Raw genomic sequence first — 20906 nt, 5'->3', positions numbered from 1 at the left:
ACATCTTCAGCTGGTATCATGTTCCACTGCCCATGTTCGTATCTAAGTCCAAGCTGCCTCTCAGGCACTGGAACCCGTCAAATATTCCCTGCTCAAAGACATCACTTCAGCAAAATATTAGTTACTTTTCCACACTTGAAATTAATGACAAAGACTTCATAATTTGTTACTCTGATTCTCCAACGTTTAGAATAAAGCTTTAAAAATAATAAACGTTTAATAAATATTTTTTGAATGAACACATTTTTATCAATCTTTGCTGTACTGATTATTTGTATTTGGCCCTAATTCCATCTGTGACCTTTAATGCCCTTGTTTTATGCCCAAAGATGCTGGTTTACAAAACCTGCTTTATGTGGGTTTCCTGTCCCAGTGACTTCCTACTGGGCTCATCTATGGTTAAACAGAAAATCTGGGGACAGAAGGAGAGGTCAGGATGTGTCTTTCCATCTGCAGTTTGCAATAACTCTGTTTCTTCCTTACCCCTGCTCCTATCCGGCATTTCTCCTCTTCCAGTGCTACCCCTTTTGCTGGTGTCTATTTTCCCTTTGTGTGACCATCAGAAGAGAATGTTGTCTCTGGTAGGGCCTTGATGAATGGAGTTGCTTTAATAATCAGTCATATCTTCATTTAAAAACACCATTGCCAACATGGATGAATCTTGAGTGAGTTATGCTGAATGAAAAGAGCAAATCCCCAAAGATTACCTACAAAATAATTCCAATTATACACCATTCTTGAAATGATGAAACTATAGAAATCTCTATAGAAATAGAGAACAGATTAGTGATTGCCAGGGGTTAGAGATCATTGTGTGTATGTGTGTGTGTGGGGTGGGGGAGGTAAGATAGAAGTGAGCGTGGCTGTAAAAGGTCAATAGAAGGGATCCTTGTGTTGATGGAAATGTCCTGAATCTTGATTATATCAATGTCAATATCCTAATTGCAACATTGTACTAAATTTTTGCAAGATACACATTGATGAAAATTGGGTACAAGGTACATGAGATCTCTGTGTTATTGTTTACAACTGTATGCAAATCCATGAATATCTAAAAGTAAGAAGTTTAATTAAAGATATGTATATTTACAAGGAGTAAAGTCGTTTTTTAAAATTCCATTTGCCTCAGCTACAATATATATGAGGAGCCTTAAAGCTACACTAGGAACATCACTGTTAATCTATGATAGGTTTTCCAGTTGTGGCCATTGTAGGTACAAGCAATGTATGAAGCTGGAAAATACTGACCCTGGAAACTCAAACCTGGAATGAAAAAAGCATTGACACCTTTGGATAAATTTTAAGTGCCATCTACTGCTCATAGTATTTTACATATTAATATATGTGATTTACTTAGCACTTGAAATGGCTTTTTAAGGAAAATATAATTATTACTTCCATTGTGTTATTGTAGTAAAACATACATAACAGAAAATTTACCATTTTAACCAGTTTTAAATATACATTGGTGGCATTAAGTACATTCACATTGATGTACAACCACCACCACTGTCTACTACCAGAACTACTTTTTTATCTTTGCAAAAGAAACTTTCTCTTGCTGTCAGCCTCCGGCAATAATTGTTTACCTCTGTCCCTAAATATTTAACTACTCTAGTTCCTTATATAAGTGTAATTGTACAATATTAGAACTTTTGTGTCTGGTTTATTTCACTTAACATGTCTTTAAGGTTCATCCACATTGTAGCATGTGTCAGAATTCCATCCCTTATTTGAGGCTGAATAATACTGTACTTTCATATATACACACATACAGGATGTGGAACAAATAACACCCCTTTTTATTATGAAATCTTTTATTACAAAATCATAAACATTTAATTCTGCAATATAACAATATCACACTCAAGTACACCACATGACATTTTAGGTGAAATGTTCAAATTGCTGTCCCTCTCATGAGAGACATTCATGTACCCTACCAGTTACTCTCAAGCAGGCATTACTTCTGCCAGACCCTGTATGTGTGTGTGTGTGTGTGTGTGTACATATGTATATGTATATATATGTATAGGACATTTCATGTGTTCATTCATCCATTGACAAACATCTTAGTTGCTCTCATGTTTTATCTTTGGTGAATAATACTGCTATAAATACATTGTACTAATATCTAAGTTCTTAACGTTTGATTCTTTTGTGTATATATCTACAATTAGAATTGCTGGATCATATGGTAATTCTATGTTTAATTTATTTGAGGAATTACCATATTATTTTCCACAATTACTGCACCATTTTTCCCTTCAATTTTTAGGTGAGGAAAGTAAGGCAAAGGGAGGATAAGTGACTTACAAGGTTTTTCCCAGCCAGTACATGGTGAAATCAGGCATCTTATTCATGCCTCTTTTATTCCAAAGCTACACTACAGCACATTATATGTTAACCTGCAAACAAACAGTCAAGGCAAAGGGCAAACATTATTTTTTAATTGTTTGATTACCTTTAAAAATAAAAATTAATCACCCTATTTATATGTGGAGATCTACTTATACATACATTTCCACAACTCCTTCACTTTAGGCCTCTCTTCCCAAGTGAAGACTGGTACTTTCTGGTATTTTTCTTGAGGATATATAGAAGCCCAGCTGTTTAAATGTTTGTATAACAGTTTTGTAAATGTATGCCTAGCCAGAAGCCTTTCTTTTTTTCGCATGTAGGCATAATTAAACAGGCAGATGAGCTTATGAAATATTTAAGACCCTGTATAAACTCTTTAAGGAAACCTCTCTAAACCAATGAGGATGTTAGAAGAAGTTCCATCCACAGTGTAAGAGAGGAAGATCTGGAAGAGACTGAATGTTCATAGAAAGAGCTGTTTTGGCCACAAAAACATGAGTCTGAGTACACATTCAAACCCAGAGGAAAAATCCTCCGTTGGCCTCCCTTTAGCCAGCAAAGAAGCCTCTAGTCTCTATACCCTAGAGGTCTGAGCTCATTTAGATTGCTAACAGCACTTTGCATGGGTTCCAGGGAACGAATTAAATAGATTAATACTTGAAAGTCAGTTTAACAAGATCTATCTAGTATGCCCCTTTTGCTCAAATGCTTCCAAGGCCATTGGCTCTCTCCTGGATAGTAATAGGTTATATTAAGATTAATTCCACACTCATTTTTCACTAAATCTTTGTTATAGACTCTGATTACTTGCATTTAATTTTAAAGTAGATTATAAAAATGCTTTAAGAATAGCAAAGGCAAGGACACAGTAATAATTACAGTAAAAATATTAATTATTACTATCATTGAACTCTTAAAATGTGCCTGGTACCATGCTAACTTCTTTTATATAAATTTCCATTTTTAGTCCTCACCCCTGACATAGGAACCATTTTTACTCCAATTTTTCTATGAGAATACTGAGGCTCAATTTTTCTATGAGAATACTGAGGTTCAAACTCACATAGAAAGTAATTGATGATGTTGAATTTTATCTGAGCCCTGCACTCTTGGAAAAACAGCAAAGATTAAGAAATCTCTCCACTCTTTCATGTTCCAGCAAATGGTTTACTGCAAAGTAACACCCTTCCCCCTAGCCTTAGAGAAAACTCCCAGGTGGCCCTCTTGTTTACCTTTGATGAGACCATACACAGACCCTACAAATTCTCATTCTTATCTAATAAATGAATAGCTGAACTCTTGGTACCTAGTATAGAAAAAATACCTGCTACCATGACTTGAACAAACTTTAGTTAAGCTTCTCTCCTTCCCATGAATGTTGACCTACCCTCATCCTGAGCCAGAATAAAGTCCTTTTTTTATTGCACCCTCCAATAAAGAGGTCAACCTCAGGGAAAAACTGAGATCTGATCATTTGCCAGATCATGCCACTACCACTGAAGTTCATTCATTTCACTTCCCCACACTGTTTTTTCTTTCCTTATCTCCTTGTACAAAAACAGTCCTTGTCTGGATAAGCTTGAAGACATTTGTGGATCTCAGGGTGGGGGCCTTCTCCTAATTTGATAATCCCTATCCCCCTATTGCAATAGTTCCTTTCCTTCTTGCAATAGCCCTTTTGGAATAAAACCTATCTTTACCTAAGTCCAGATTTATTTTTATTTCATAAGAGTCATATAATTGTAATTAAACCAAGAGTTTGTCTGAATCAAAATAGTATACACAACACTGTATAGTAATTAAAACTCTGGAGAGCCTGTATAGATATCTCTCATCCTCCAAATCCAGTTCTTCCAGAACACTCTGTGAATACGTGTATCACATCTGAGTCACTTCCTCTCTCCCCCATTGTATCATAAGCTCCTCAATGACAGGGCCTTGGCATTGACCCTGCAGCAAGAGTATCTGCCAGGTATATGTTTTCTGGAGTAACGTATAGTAAATGTTATTTAGATTTAAATGACTGTGTTATGGTGAGAATGTCTTTCTTTGGTCCTTAGATCCATATTTCTATAATAAGCCCCATGCCTTAAATTGTCAGTCATCATTGCTTTCACACTGCTGTTTATGTCAGCACTCAGAAATGCTTCTGGATACTGATGAATTAGACACAACCACTAGACAAATGGGGTCCAGAAATATGTAAACATGCTGCTATTGTCAGCAAATCTTGGAGATCATTGTCACTGCTAGACCGTGAATCTGGACAATCTAAAGGTGTGCTTGTGAACCCGCACCTACTGCTGGCATTGAAATATGCTGTTACCAACTGTCACGCCTAAGGACCAGGTCTGGTGTTTCTTTTTGAGTCAAAATGCAGCCTGATCCCTGTGTTGCAGCCTCCCTAGGCTGGGAAGATCCATTCAAGACTCAGGTAAATGGAAGAAAATGCATGGAGCCATGGTGATGTTTGACATGCCTTTATTTGGGAGAGTCACACAGACCACAAACCCATGTCTATGTCAGTGCACTCTAAGAAGCCCCTACCTTCTTAAATACTAGAAGGAACAAAGGCATCTGCAAGACAAATAGTGAAGTAACCTAGCATGAGCTGTGCATGAGAGCCTACTCGAGGCTAAGGGGCTGTTTATCACACCCAGGCTCAAGGCTATGAGAACACTGCTTTATCAGACTCCTTCAAGGCTGTGAGAAGCTGCTCCCCCTAGTTATACAAGCACCTGGGTGAGGAAGCCAGACTGCCTCCACTTGCCCTACACCCCCATACCTCTAGTTGGAGAACTCTCCAGATGATGGCTTCACCCCCAAATTGGCTCCTATGCCCAATGCTGCAGTGCCACTTTAGCACTATTGCCCAGTGGACAAAGAGAGGCCTCGGGAGCCACAAGTATAGGAGACATCGTGGCTGAAAATGGTAATAATGTCTGGTCTGTGGTCATTAGCAGTAAGGATGGCATAAAAGTCATCAACCTAAGAAGTCCCAGATTCACCCCAGTATACATTCACACTGAAGGCCTGGTCATCAGACAGGATAAAAATCTAGTGAGGACCTGTCGTACTACAAGGAACAAGTTACCTTTTTGGTCCAACTTGTGTGCAGAGATATGTAAACCTTATCTTACCCTAAAACACTATACTGGGAGGGGTTGGAGAGGGAGGATACATAGAAAGAGGAGAAGCTGATCCAACAAGGAATTAGAGCATTTTAACTTGGATTATTTATCAAAAAGAGAATGTTCTGGACATAAATAGACCAAGACAACTTTAATCACAGTCTAAGTTCAGTCTTCATCAGCTGCAATAAAATATTCATCACAAAAGAAAACAATGTAGCTCTTGGTGTGCACATCTGAGTATTAGTTTGGAAATCAGCATGACTGTATCTCTGGTTAGTACGACAAACAAGAAAGAATTTAGTAGGTGTGCATGTCCTGAAAAAGTGAGACAGGTGAATGGGGTGATGAAGCAAGAAAGAGAGGAAATATCATTTCAGGCAGATGGAGAATAAGTGACTAAGGAAGGAAGGTACAGAGAACACATAAAGTGTGGAAGGAAGACCAGTGTGGTCCCAAGGTAAAAAAGGTACTGTTGTGTGAGTGCCTGTGAGTGTAGGGACTGAGAGGAATGGAGCAGGACAGAGTGATGTAGGAGGGCTTGACAGAGAGCTATTGTGAATAAGTGTAAGTTTACAATTGTTCATGATCAGCCATTTGATTTTTTTCTCATTGAGTTTTACTTAAAGAAACAATAAAAAATAGACTTTATATACATTTAAATTGAGACCATTTCTAATTTCCCATATTTATAAATTTGCAGCTGATTTGATACTTTGATTTGCTTTTTCTGGGCATTTCTAAAGTTAAGAACCAAGTATGTGAACCACAGTTACCACATCTACTGCCCCTTAAATAGCTCAAACACTTGCTTAGGGAAAATTAAAATGAATCTTTAAGGGGAAAGAATGTGCAGGAGGTGGATCCAAGAGTGCTTTTCTTCTTTCCCTACATCAACTTGCATATGTAATTAAGAGCTGCCAAAAGCTAAAGATAGTTTTTTACTCACCATGCCCTGGTGTCCTTATAACTACTTGGACACTGGTGATTTTCTAATCTTGCATCATCCTTGTGTTCACCAGCAGTTGCAGCTGATCTGTTACTTTCTGTCCCACAAGTACTTCCTGTGAGAACTGTCCATGTCCTCAGTCAGACATCTAGCCCCAAGTCCTCCTTTCCCATCCTTCTCCAGCTTCCTCTGTATTTCAGGATAATGGGTCCAAAAAATTCCTAAAGAGCTTTTCTGGAATGATGAAGGGTGAAAACTGACTCCAGCATCACACTAGGGGTGTTCACAGCCTCACACTGGAGACCTGGTTTCGTACCTAGAATTACTTGTTAGATTAATAATGAAAAGTCTGTCAAGGGTCCACCCTCTCTTGTCTTTCCTACTTCTCTCTATAAACACATACACACATGCATGCAACATGGCCACACACATACACACACATACACACTAAAGGATATGGATTGATTGGTTTAAAGTGGGTCATTCCTAAAACAATTGTCTGTAGGAATAACTTCACTGTCATGGTCCTGGTAGACAAGTTGCTGAAGAGTGGTCTGTGCTTCCTACCAAGGTTGGTGATTCGTTTATCTAGACACCAAATGTGAAGGGAGAAATTCAAGGAGACTAACTTGATAGTAGAGAGCCGAGGAAAGAGAAACAAAGGGTCAGATCCTGTCTGTAGTGAGCCTGTTACAAACTGATGCTAGAAAGTCCAGCCACAGGGTGAAAGGAAAAAGAAAATCAATTAAAGGTCAAGTCTGAAGGCACTGCAGATGCAAATGTGGAACGAGAGGCCAGCATGGAACAGGCCTGAGAAAGCAGCTAAGCTTACCTCTTGGGAGGACCTGGGTGATGTGCACAGGCCCAGGCACTCACCAAGAGGTTTTGGAGAATGAGGCATTCCCCAAGGGAGATTAGGGCACAACCGATAGCTGCTGTAGAAGAGAAAGGACATGACCAGATATTATAAAGTCAGATGGGGGGGTCACATGATCCCAGATGGTATGAATCAAGTCGAACATTCTCCTCCCTTTGCTTTTCTCTATGGGGATTCTCTAAGCACAAAGTGTTCCACCAACAATACACATTCACTTTCTTCTTAGCCGCTTGTGCTCAGTGGGAACGCCACAGCTTAAGAAATTGAAAAGAATTGAGAATACCCCCAAGCTCAATGGTCTGCACTAAATTTCAAGATGAATGCCTTGAACAGCTGACAACATACAGTAGCATTTCAGCCTGGAAGGGGGAGTTTGGACAGAGTGCAGGGATACAATTCTCCATCCATTTTTCGTTATCAGCCAACTCGATTTCAGAGCAGGAAAAACAATAATAAATAGTGAGCCTAGACAGATTTACCTAGAGATCTTAATAAATAAAAGTTGGCTGGCTCAAAACATACTAGTGTAGCTTTGGAGTCAGTTGTGACAGATTATTTGTTTCCATGAAATATAAGATATGCATTAGAAACTTGAGACTGCTGAAGCCAGCAGAGAAGAACTGCATTTAACAGGGCAATTTATGTGCATTAAAATCCCAACCCTACCCTTTGTGAGCTGTTTGACTCTGGAAACATGATTTAATTTATATTTGTTCCTCAGTGTATTTGTTTGTAAAATGGGCACAATAATGATAATTATTAGTATATCTTAGAGTGGTTTTACAAGGGAGAGCTCATACCCCTATGTGAGGGACAAGACATACCCGTAACAAGAGGGCAGGCTGTAAGCATGAAGTGGACATCAGTGTTGGAATGTTCTCTTGAACATGATGGAAGTCAGAGAGCTAGGAAAAGTCTCATGCATTGGCCAGGCTCTGCATGTGCAAGTTGGGCTGGAACCTAGAAGGAAGGAACACAAGAAGCACAGGTGATTCTTGGGATCCAAGGTTTCCATATGAGGAGACAAAGTGCTTTCATCCAGGCCCTTTGAGTCTAGAGTAGAGGCAAGTTGAGATAGGATCAAGGGAGTTGTGTAGGATGAGCCAGAGGGTTGGGGCACTTGCTTCGTTCTCTACTTTTGGTCACTTTTAGAATTTCAGAAGGTCCTGTGAAAACACCAGACTATCTATTCTACACCAAGGGGTTTCCCAGTCCCTTGAGTCAGAGCTTGAGGGCATAGCAGTGCATTCAGGAAGCAAAGGGTAGTGGGTGACATCATCAATCGGAGAGAGAAACCCCTCTCCCCAAGTGAGAGGTAAGCACCACAAGGGCAGAGATCATCCCTAACTCTTTTTTCCCTAGAAATTCTCTTTCAAGGACTCCAATATGGAGGTTAGGGATTATATTCACATAAAACCACTTAGAGAAGAAATGTGGGAAGTTTCTAGTGAGGGCCTTTGCCAGTAAATTATATTGTGTGCAGCCATTAAATTAAGTTTGTTATTGTCTTTCAATTCTATAATGTTCTTCAGGGGAACAGAATAAAATTAAAATAAAATACAGCTCTAAAAAAAAACAAACAGAAAAAATCTTTCTTCCAGAGTGGAAGTTGTGCTGGGTCTTTTCTGGTATTCTGGATCTCTCTGCAAATACTCCATGGGTAAACTGGTTAGGCAATATGTCAACAACTGTTTTGAAAAATGTGATTTCAAAAATAAATTGACTAGCTTTTGTATTAGATAGGCACTCTACACAATTATCCAGGTTATGTAAAAAAAAAAAAAAAAAAAGGCCCAGCTTGTCCAGCTTTCAGCATGAAAGATGATGCTGTATAACTTATATTTTCAACATTTCCCTATAAATGTTAAACTGCTTCATGTTCCTCATTTTTTTTCACATGCAACTATTCCTTGTTTGTTATTTGTTGAATCAGGGAAGTTCTAGCTTCTGGGAAATCTGAGTGTCCCCAGACCATCTATTCATGGAAAACAAAACCAGGGATTTTCTAGCTACTTCATTTGGGGGTAAAAAGTCATGGAAAAGTATTGAGAAATACCAGGAACTATCAGAAATGTGCAAAGATCAAGGTAAGTTGTAAAAGGCATAAATTTAGTCCCTCAAGTACTTTGGGAAATTTTAAAACTGTTTCTAGGGAGACTTGACTAAGAAAAATTAGTTAATGGTGGGAGGGAGGGAAGCACTGAAGTGAGGGAAGAGAGGAGAGATGAGGGAAAAAAAACAACATAGAACAATCTGTTTCAAGAGTCATGGGAACTAAATGATACATGACAGAAGCAAATCCATTTGGGCATGTTTTTCCCACCACTGCTATGGACTGGGGAGGGCAGCCTTGGGAGTGGAGAGAACATAAGAGAGTTCTATGAAGTAATCACTCCCCACTGCATTTTCTTTCAAAACATACACGTATTTAGCATGTTAGAGTTTATACAGCTTTTGGCAGATGCTAACTCATCTGTGATGGAATCACTCTGGGAATGGTGGTGGAAAGATTCTCAAGATTAGGAGTTCTCAGTTCAAACATTAGGTTTATAATTCTTCCACATGACTTTATCTGAATGTAGTAGAAATAAAGATTCTTCTTTCTCCCACAGCAAAGGGCTAAGAAAGTCATGTGAACTGGATAGGGACAGAGTGACACAGCCAGAACTGTGCCATGGGCCCTGGCCTGAGGTAAGTGTTCCCTCCACAGTTGAATAGACTGAGGTTATATGAGGATGCTTGCTCCCTTCTATCTGAGAAAGCCCTAGGTGCCTGAGCACTTCCTTGACACCCTTGCCTGGTTCCTGCACTCATTCAGAGGTTTGGACACCCTTGCTTTCCATGATCTTAACTGACAATGAACTAAACTTCTCTCCATGTCCCTTCTGGCCAATGACCATATTTAGCTACTTGCCATTCCTGTACTAGTCTTGGCTTCCAACATGATTGTCCAGGCCTTGATACCAGACCTCCTCTCTGCTCCTTATATTACACTCAGTACACTCAGCCCTGAAGACTGTGACAGCCCTTGCCTGAACCTCAAGAATGAAACCTTAATAGATGTATCACCTCTGAGGGCTGGATGAGGGGATAGTTCACACTGAGCTCTCAAAACTTGAACATTGACGTCAGGCTGCCTGTCTCCAATCCCAGCTCTGAAACTTGGGGCATATGACTTAGCTTCCTTCACCTCTAGTTTGCTCATCAGTAGTATAGGAATAATAATAACACTTTTCCTCATATTGTGGAATATACTATGAGCACCATGCCAGGCACATGTTAAAGGGCCAATAATGATAGTCTATTATTATTAATGTTATTTTCCTCATGACACTCTCTACCTCTTGTTCTGCTTAAATTAAACCATAAAAGTTAAGGTCTAACAGATGCCATGTGGTCCAGGATCCATTTTTATCCTTCTGGCCAACCAAGTGTTCCCAGAAAAGGATAGTCTGAAGAATATTCATTTCTGTATCTATTTGAATTTTCCCAGACAAGAGCCAGAAGGATTTAATCCACTACACGCTATTCCATTGACATCAATGTAAATATAGCTGTGTTTATTCCCTGGTGAGTCTGTAAGTGCTGCCTAGAAGATCAATCTCCATCACATAGTACAGTTTTGGAAGGCAAGTCTGTTCATAATGTATATACTTCCTTGGCTGCTGTCTGGGATACCCACAAAATCTTCTCCTGTCTCTGCCAAGGGGAAGTGGCCTATAGTGCTCAATCTTCTGGTTATGAGAATTCCTGGCAGATCTTCACACACAATATGAAAAAATGACTTAGTGCTATCCTTTCTCCTCATCTGCTGCATAAGATGCTATCAAACAAAAACATTAACAAATTGCAAGAAGATAAAAGTCAATAAAAAAAATTATAATTTTTATCATTTTGAAGGGCAATTATGAAACAAAAGTAAATAACTGCCTTTGTCTCTTTTGGTTACAAAGGGAAACTGCATAAGGGAGGACAAGCAAATTTTAACTTTTTCATACAAAAGAAAAAAGATCTAGAAGAGAAAAGATGGCGGAGGAGTGAATGGGAGTCACGCTGACCTCCTCCCAAGACCATACTGGAATTGTGACTAAATAGTGAAAAAATCACCTGGAAAACAACGGAACAATAAAGGAAGAGGAGCCTTGGAGCTGCAGACAGACAGTGGAATCAATTTTCAGACAACTGAATGGGTGAGAAGTGAGGTGGAGTCTCCAGAGGGTGGGCTGGGCCCCCACGGGCACCAGCACCAGAGGGACATTGAAACAGCCAGTTGGATCACCCTGAGAAGAATAGGGTCTGAATCATAAACAGGGACCCCTAGACTACAGCAGCTGAAACCAGGAAAACAAACAGACAAAACGCAACTGTGAAAAGCTTAGGGCACTCTCTGCCAGAGACAGGTGGCTGGAGATGCAAAGAGACATTTAAAGGGCCAACGTAAAAATTTGCATTGGCAGCAGCCTTCCTTGATCTCCGGGTAGAGGTGGCAGCAGAGTGGGCTGGTGCCTGAGGAAAGATTGGTGAGGAAAACTTGGTGAAGAGAACTGAGATGGTGGCCAGCGGAGCCCTGGTGATAACTCACCTCCCACTCTGCAGCTACCACCTCACTCAGGCATAAGTGAATTAATAAACCTGCCTTTTGTGCACTCTGACCACAGCTTGTGCGTGTGTGAGCTGGGGGCTGAGTGCAGATTCGCTGGAAGAAATAGAAGATCCCTGGCCAAGGGGGACACACAGCTGCCTAGAGACCCTTGAGGAGAGACTGGCGACAGAGCCATTGGGGAAAGAATGGGAGGAGGAACTGGGGAGTCCCAATTCCATCCCCATTCCCTAGTCTCCATTTTGCACAGGCAGGCCATGCTCCCAAAGAGCCAAAAGCAGAAAAACATACAATAGATGACCCAAAATCTCCCAGTGCAGGGGTGCACAAGCCAGTGACCAGCAAAGGGGTGTGTGGACCCGCGACCGTGCGGGCCGGCGAGGGCTTGAACGGGCTGACATCCCAGGGTTGACGAAGGCGTACAAGGCCCAGTGTCCACAGGGCCTGCCACGCAGGCATGGATTGGTACATTGGTGCATGCAGGGGCCAGCGGGGGCTCAAGTGGATGTGTGAGGCTACGTGTGGACCGATGCCTGCGTGGCAGGCGAGGGCTCAGGGTGGCTAGCGCCCCCAAGGGCCCGTGAGTGCAGAGTGGTCCGCTGAAATAGCGGATCCCTCGCTGAAATAGCGGAAGGGGTCACAGAGCTGCCCAGAGACCCTTGAGGAGAAACTGGAGACAGAGGCATTGGGGAGTCCCAGTGCTGACTCTTCCCCAGTCTGAAATCTACATCTTGTTCAGGCGGACTACTCCCCTGAGTGACAGTAGCCTATAAGGGCACAATAGTCCCGCCATCAGGAAGCACTGCTCTGCCCTGTGGTGCCTAAGCCTGACAGATGAGGACAAAGTGACTAGACTGACAATCAGAGGAGACAGACACAAACAGTAGATTCCTGGAAGTCTCAAACAAACGGTCCAAGGTCAGACAGGATCAACAACTGACACCATCAGAGGCAGATCCAGAAAGAAAATAAAATAAATAAATAAAAAGACCTGCCTACTACCATAGAACTTTAATCCACAAAGTTAGGAAATCTAACAGATCAATTGAAGCAGAAGCAAAAATAAATAAATAAATAAATAAACTGTCACAAAAAATGGGAAGAAAAAGAAGTTCTCGCCAAATGAGGGGGAAAGGAGGAATCCCCACAGAGAAAACTAAATGAAATAGAGGCAAGTGAACTATCAGATATGGAATTCAAAACAATGGTTCTAAGGAAGCTCAATGAGCTCAGCCAGCTCAAAGAGAACTATGAGAAACTGCAGAGAAACTATGAGGATCTTACAGCAAACTATATCAACCTGGAAAAGGACATAGAAACTATCAAGAAGACACAAGAGGATATGAAGAATACCATTTCTGAATTGAAGAACACAGTAGAAGGAATCCAAAGCAGGCTGGATGAAGCCAAGGATCGAATCAGTGAGATGGAGGATAAGGTAGAAAGAAGCTCCCAGAAAGAACAAGAAATGGAAAAAAAGACTCAAAAAGAAGAAAGAGGCATTTAGGGAAATGCAGGACAACCTGAAACGCAATAATATCTGCATAATAGGGATACCAGAAAGAGAAGAAGAAGAGCAAAGGATAGAGAACATGTTGGAAAAAGTAATGATGGAAAATTTGCCTAATTTGAGGAAAGAAAATGTCTCATGGGTCCAGGAAGCACAGAGGGCCCTATTCAAGAGGAAACCAATGAGGCCCACTCCAAGACACATCATCATGAAAATGGCAAATCTCAAAGATAAAGAATCCTAAGGGCAGCAAGGGAGAGATAGTAACATAAAAAGGAGCCCCAATATGGCTAGGAGCTGACTTCTCAACAGAAACTCTACAAGCCAGAAGGGAATGGCAAGAAATATTCCAAGTCATGAAAAGCAAAGGCCTACAACCAAGACTGCTCTACCTAGAAAGGCTCTCAATTAAAATACAAGGGGAAATAATGAGTTTTCCAGACAAAAGAAGGCTAAAAGAGTACATCTCCACCAAACCGACACTACAATATATACAAAAGAGACTGGTTTAAAAAGATGAAGGAAAAGAGTGAGAAAGAGAAAAACACAGGTACAAAGAGAAAAAAGGAATACGTTTCTATCAATAATAACTCTCAATGTAAATGGACTAGATGCCCCAATCAAAAGACACAGGATAGCTGAATGGATAAGAAAACATGACCCACACATATGCTGCCTACTAGAGACCCACCTCAGAACAAAAGACCACACAGATTGAAAGTAAAGGGATGGAAAAAGAAAATATTCCAAGCAAATGGGCAAGAGAAGAAAGCAGGGGTTACAATACTTATATCAGACAAAATAGATTTCAGAACAAAGACCATAAAAAGAAACCCAGAGGGGCACTTTGTAATACTTAAAGGAAGAATCCATCAAGAAGACGTAAACATTATAAACTTACATGCACCAAACATAGGAACACCCAAATATATAAGGAAAATCTTGGACAACTTCAAAAAAGATAAAGACAGCAACACATGGATAGTAGGGGATTGTAACACCCCACTGTCAAAAATGGACAGATCTTCCAAACAAAACATCAACAAAGATATTGTGGAGCTGAATAATGCACTGATCAAATAGACTTAACTGACATATATAGAACCTTACATCCCAAAGAAGAAAAATACACAATTTTTTCAAATGCTCATGGCAGTTTTTCAAAGATAGACCACATGATAGGACATAAAGCAAGCCTCAGCAAATTCAGGAAAATTGAAATAATACCAAACTTTTTCTTGGATCACAAGGGTTTGAAACTGGAAATCAACCTCAAGGAGAAACCTCAAAAACTTGCAAATTCATGGAGACTGAACAGCACACTATTAAACAATGAATGGGTCAATAATGAGATAAGAGAAGAAATAAAAAAATTTATGGAAACAAAATGAACATACAACAACCCCAAACCTATGGGACACAGCAAAGGCAGTCCTGAGAGAGAAGTTCATAGCAATACAGGCTTACCTAAAAAAAATAGAAACATTTCAAATGAATGACCTAACACTACAACTTCAAGAACTGGAGAAACAACAACAAATAAATCCCAGAGCAAGTAGAAGGAAGGAAGTAAGATTAGAGCAACACTGAATGCTATAGAGATGAAAAGAACAATTCAAACAATCAATCAATCCAGGAGATGGTTCTTTGAAAAGATAAATAAAATCGACAAGCCTTTAAGCAGACTCATCTAGAATAAAAGGGAGGGGACCCAAATTAATAATATCAGAAATGAAAGAGGAGAAATAACAACTGATACCACAGAAATGCAAAGGATTGTAAGAAACTACTATGAACAATTATGTCAAGAAATATGAAAACCTTGATGAAATGGACACATTTCTAGAAAAGTATAATCTTCCAACACTGAAGGAGGAAGAAACAGAAAGCTTGAACAGACCGCTAACAGCTGGGGAAATTGAAGCAGTAATCAAGAAACTCCCAGCACACAAAAGCCCACGGCCGGACGGTTTCACAGGAGAATTTTACAAAACATTTAAGGCGGAGCTACCCCTGTCCTTTCAGACTATTCCAAAAAATCCAAGATGAGGGAAGACTCCCTGACTCTTTTTATGAGGCCAACATCTCCCTAATCCCAAAACCAGATAAAACCCTACAAAGAAAGAAAACTACAGGCGAATTTGGCTGATGAACATAGATGCTAAAATCCTCAACACAATATTGGCAAACCACATCCAGCAATACATTTGAAAGATTATCCACCATGATCAAGTGGGATTCATCCCAGGGATGCAGGGATGGTTCAATATATGCAAATCAATAAATGTAAGCATCACATAAACAAAAGAAAAGACAAAACCACATGATCATCTTGATAGATGCAGAACAAGCATTTGATAAGTTACAGCACCCATTTATGATCAAAATACTCAGCAAAATGTGAATAAATGGGGGCATTCCTTAATGCAAAAAGGCCATATATGAAAAACCTATAGCCAACCTCATCCTCAATGGGCAAACACTAAAAGCTTTCCCACTAAGATCAGGAACATGACAAGGATGTCCGCTTTCACCACTTCTCTTCAACATAGTATTGGAAGTCTTAGCCACAGAAGTCAGACAAGAAAAAGAAATAAATGGACTCAAAATTGGAAAGGGGGAAGTAAAACCATCTTTGTTTGCAGATGACATGATAGTGTACATAGAAAACCCTGTAGACTCCACCAAAAAACTACTCAACCTAATAAGTGAATTTGGCAAAACAGCGGGATACAAAGTCAACATTCAAATCAAAGGCATTTTTGTACACCAGCAGTGAAATAGAAGAAGAAAAAATAAGCGAAAAAAATACCATTCAATATAGCAACAAGAAAACTAAAGCACCAAGGAATAAACTTAACTAAGGAGGTCAAAGACCTGTGTGGAGAAATCTATACAACATTGAAGAAAGTAATTAAGGAGGACAGAAATAAATGGAAGCATATACCGTGCTCATGGGTTGGAAGAATTAATATCATCAAAATGTCCATACTACCCAAAGCAATTTACAGATTCAACACAATCCCTATTAAAATACCAATGATGTATTTCACAGAAATGAGACAGACATTTCAAAAATGTATATAGAACCGTAAATGACCCTGAATAGCCACAGCAATTTTGAGAAAGAAAAACAAAGTAGGAGGGATCACAATACAGGACATCAAACTACATTACAAAGTTACCATACTCAAAACAGTGTGGTGCTGGCACAAGAACAGTCCCATAGACCAGTGGAACAGAATAGAAAGCCCAGGACTAAGCCCAGGTCTGTATGGGCAACTAATATTTGGCAAAGGGGACAGACGCATAAAGTGGAGTAATAATAGCCTCTTCAACAAATGCTGTTGGGAGAGCTGGACGGCTACATGCAAAAAATTGAAATTGGATCATCAGCTGACACCATACACAAAAATAAACTCAAGATGGATAAAAGACTTAAATAGAAGTCGCAACACCATAAAAGTCCTAGAGGAGAACATTGGCAGGAAACTCACAGATATCCCACGCAGCAATTTTTTCACCGATATGTCTCCTAAAGCAACTGACATAAAGGAAAGAAGAAACAAATGGGACCTCATCAAAATAAGAAGCTTCTGCACAGCGAAAGAAAACATCAGCAAAATGAAAAGGGCGCCAACCACATGGGAAAATATATTTGCTAATGATACATCAGATAACCACTTGATCTCCAAGATATATAAAGAACTCACTTGACTCTACTCCAAGAAGACAAATGGTCCAATCAAAAAATGGGCAAAGGACCTGGGCAGACACTTTTCCAAGGAAGAGATGCAGAGAGCCCAGAGACATTTGAAAGGATGCTCAGCATCACTAGCCATCAGAGAAATGGAGACCAAAACTGCAATGAGTTACCTCATCACACCAGTCAGAATGGCAATCATAAACAGATCAACAAACAACAGGTGCTTGTGAGGCTGTGGAGAAAATGGAACACTAGTACAGTGTTGGTGGGAATGCAGACTGGTGCAGCCATGGGGGAAAACAGTGTGGAATTTCCTCAAAAAGCTCAAAATGGAACTGCGTTTTAATCCAGTGATTCTCCTGCTGGGGCTATACCCTAAGAATCCCCAAATGCCAATTCAAAAGAACCTATGCACCCCAATGTTCATAGCAGCACAATTTACAATATCCAAGTGCTGGAAGCAACCTAAATGCCCATCAGTAGATGATTGGATCAAAAAATTATGGTACATTTACACAATGGAATACTACACAGCAGAAGGATAAAAAGAACTACTGCCCTTGGCAACAGCATGGGTGGAACTAGAGAGCATTATGCTAAGCAAAGTAAGCCAGGGGACGAAAGACAAATACCATATGATCTGACCTATAAGCGGAACCTAACCAACAAAACAATGATGCAAGGGTAAAAGACCAGCAACACTGAAAAGAAGAAAGAAACCAACAAAGACAAGAGGGAAGGAGGGAGGGGTGGGCAGGGGGAAAAGTAAGGGAAGGGGCAATTCAAGGAACATATTAGCAAGGACTCATGGGCAAAGCCAATTGGGGAAAGATTGATGGAGGGAGAGAGAGGAAGGGGGGAGGGGAAAATGGTGGAGGGAAGGCAGAGACAAATGTATTTGAAAAAATAAATTAATTAATTTTTAAAAAGGCTGCATAATTTGCAGGTTCAAAATAGACAAGGGAAATTTAAGAATAGTATGGGAAATGGAGAAGCCAAAGAACCAATATGTATGACTCAGGGACATGAAATAAGTGGGAGGAATACTGGTGAGAGGGGGGTTCAGGGCAGAGGGCAACAAAGGGGAAAAACAGGACAATTGTAATAGCATAGTCAATAAAATATACTTGAAAATAAAAAAAAAGATTTTTGAGAGAGAGAAAAAAAGAAAGTCTACTTGAAATTAAACTATAGACTTTAAGGGGCAGATATTCTGAGTGAGCATAAGCATCCCTCAAGCTAAGATGGGATACCTATACATTTTCTTTTTTAGTGTGGTAATATTCTGTATATTATGACTTTATGAATATTATGAATAATATTATGTATATTATTCTATATATTTGTTTACAGCAAATAAAAATATCCTACACTTCATCAATCAGCATAGGTGGGGACATTTATAAACAGAGATGTACATCTTTTGAAACCCAAGGGAAAGAATGTAGTACTTGAAGTTTTTCTTTGCATATCCTTCTTATTTCACTCCTTCCCTGGAGATGAGATTTCTCCACTTCCAACCATATAATTATAAACAAAAAGCGGCCCACAATTTTTGAGTTTTATATTATCAGTATTATCGAAACGAAAAGATGTGACTTCTTAGCTCTAAATTTTAATCCTTAAAGAAAAGCTTCTTATTGGCATAGCTTGAGTCAGGTGGCCCAATTAAGTGCTGATGGGGCAGGATTGGAGGTGTGGCCACATTGTACAAAACATCTTATAGGAGATGTCAGGGTGCACATTATGGAATAAATATTCCCCCGGGGTCCCTCAACCTAAGGCACAATATTGCAATACTACTCCAGGAAAAGCAGGTAATAAAAACCTCAAATTGAGACTAAGATTTTATTACCCCAGAAGGGGTGTGTATGTGTGTGTTTGTGTGTGTGTGTGTGTGTGTGTGTGTACGCTTGGGTGAACAACTTTTGGATAAAAAATTTTGTATATACTAAACATTATATTATTCTCTACAATATGAATATAAACTATAAAAGTCTATATGTTTAAATATATTTGTACATAAGTGGGTGCTTTTTGAGAAATATATATCATTTAAAGAGTAATTTCCCCTGCATTGTAAAGCTTCTGCCAGCAAAATTTATTAGAGCTAGACAATTCTAAACTATCCTTTTAAGGAAAGAAAGGATGTTTAAAACACAAAATCAAATGATAGCATGGTATTCGATAGTAAATAAGTTTTTAAAAGAAGTGTGGGGGAATGGGTGAAGAGGTAAGGGATTAAGAAGTACCAGTAAGTACTTTAAAAGATGTATCATTATTTTAAGAGTTAATAGGTAATAAGCTGTCAAAAGAATAACACCCTCTCAAGGACTAAGTGCAAATTCTCTTGAATTCATGTTATGGAGACATCCCACCTCCAGGTGGATGAATTTTTTCCCTCTATGGATTTCCAGGTAGCCCTTAACAAGTCTTTACCCATCATAAGCTTTGGTAGGTGCTTTTCATAAAATATTTCCACACTTACTTGCCTGTTTATTCAGTGGATAGTTTGTCTTGCTCCTTTACCTAATCTGTTCTATATTGATGATTTTGAGTAACATCCTTATATGTTCATCTCTCCAGTTACATTTTCCACTCACCTCCACCTCTTCTCTGAGGTCTGGATGCTGACTTGTAGACTACTCAATGTGTTCAAGTAGATAATGCTGAGTGAACCAGAGATTGGCTGTCTCCTCTCTTCCAGTTCTCCCAAACTGCAGATTAGCCTGCAAAATAAATGTAGTTTTCATAAACCACTAAGTTTTTTAGTGGTTTGTTACTCCTTATTAGACAAGCGAGAACACTACCCTACAACTTTAACTGATACTCTGAACTCCTGCATGCTCATCTGTTAACCCATGATAGGGAATGAGAATACATTTAGGTGTAGGCCCTGAACTATCAAAGCACATAAATCTCCACACTCAATAATCCTGGGAACTCCAGCCCTTGTATTCCCAGTGTCATATATGAGGACAAAGCAAAGATAACAGATATTGGCCAGAAACTCCACAATCAAGTAGGTCCAGACTTGAGGACCAGGACAAGTTTTTACGTGTATTCAGTGCATGTAAACTCAAACAGTGCATATACGAACTTAGATGTGGCTGCTTCATGGAATTGGTCAAAGCTATCCAGGAGGCAGGTGTGAAGTGTGGCATGGTGGCATTATGTTGTGTTGACTTTGAGGCAAGACCAGTTCTGAAGGATGGAGCAAATTCCTTAGCATCATTTCCTCACATTGACCTACAGCTGTGCTCCAAAAGCTGTATAAAAAACTACCAGCCTCCAAAATAAATGATGTCATTAAATGAGATTGCACCCATTCAAACTCTTCAATGAAATTGAAATTCTCTTTAAAAGCAATACACACACATTTCTCACAGCCTATTTGCTTAAAATCTTAGTCATAGTTCTTTCTGGTAGACAGAAAATGGGGCATGTGACCTGTTGACTAGTATTAACCTTGTATTTCATGTCATAGCAAAAAACAAACAAACAAAAAAACACAAAAAAAACCTCTTCTGAACACTACTGGAAGGTGAAAAGCAGTCACAATGCTTATTAGCCACCACACTTGAATGATGACTAAAATCAAGTATGAATTTAATAGAAACTGTCTCTAGAATTAAATTGCGGGAAAAGAGTTAATCTTCCTTTGACAATTTTATATTGTCTGCAAGCATATATGGTCCCTGAACTACCCTATATGTTATGGGAGCATGATTTATGGGTCATTCAACTGATGTCTAAAGAGATAAATAACTAT

Source organism: Pteronotus mesoamericanus, unplaced genomic scaffold (assembly GCF_021234165.1).
Source record: "Pteronotus mesoamericanus isolate MK-2021 breed Mesoamerican mustached bat unplaced genomic scaffold, CSHL_Meso_final contig_59, whole genome shotgun sequence".
Classification (NCBI taxonomy): domain Eukaryota; kingdom Metazoa; phylum Chordata; class Mammalia; order Chiroptera; family Mormoopidae; genus Pteronotus; species Pteronotus mesoamericanus.
Note: the sequence above shows the minus strand (reverse complement) of the source record.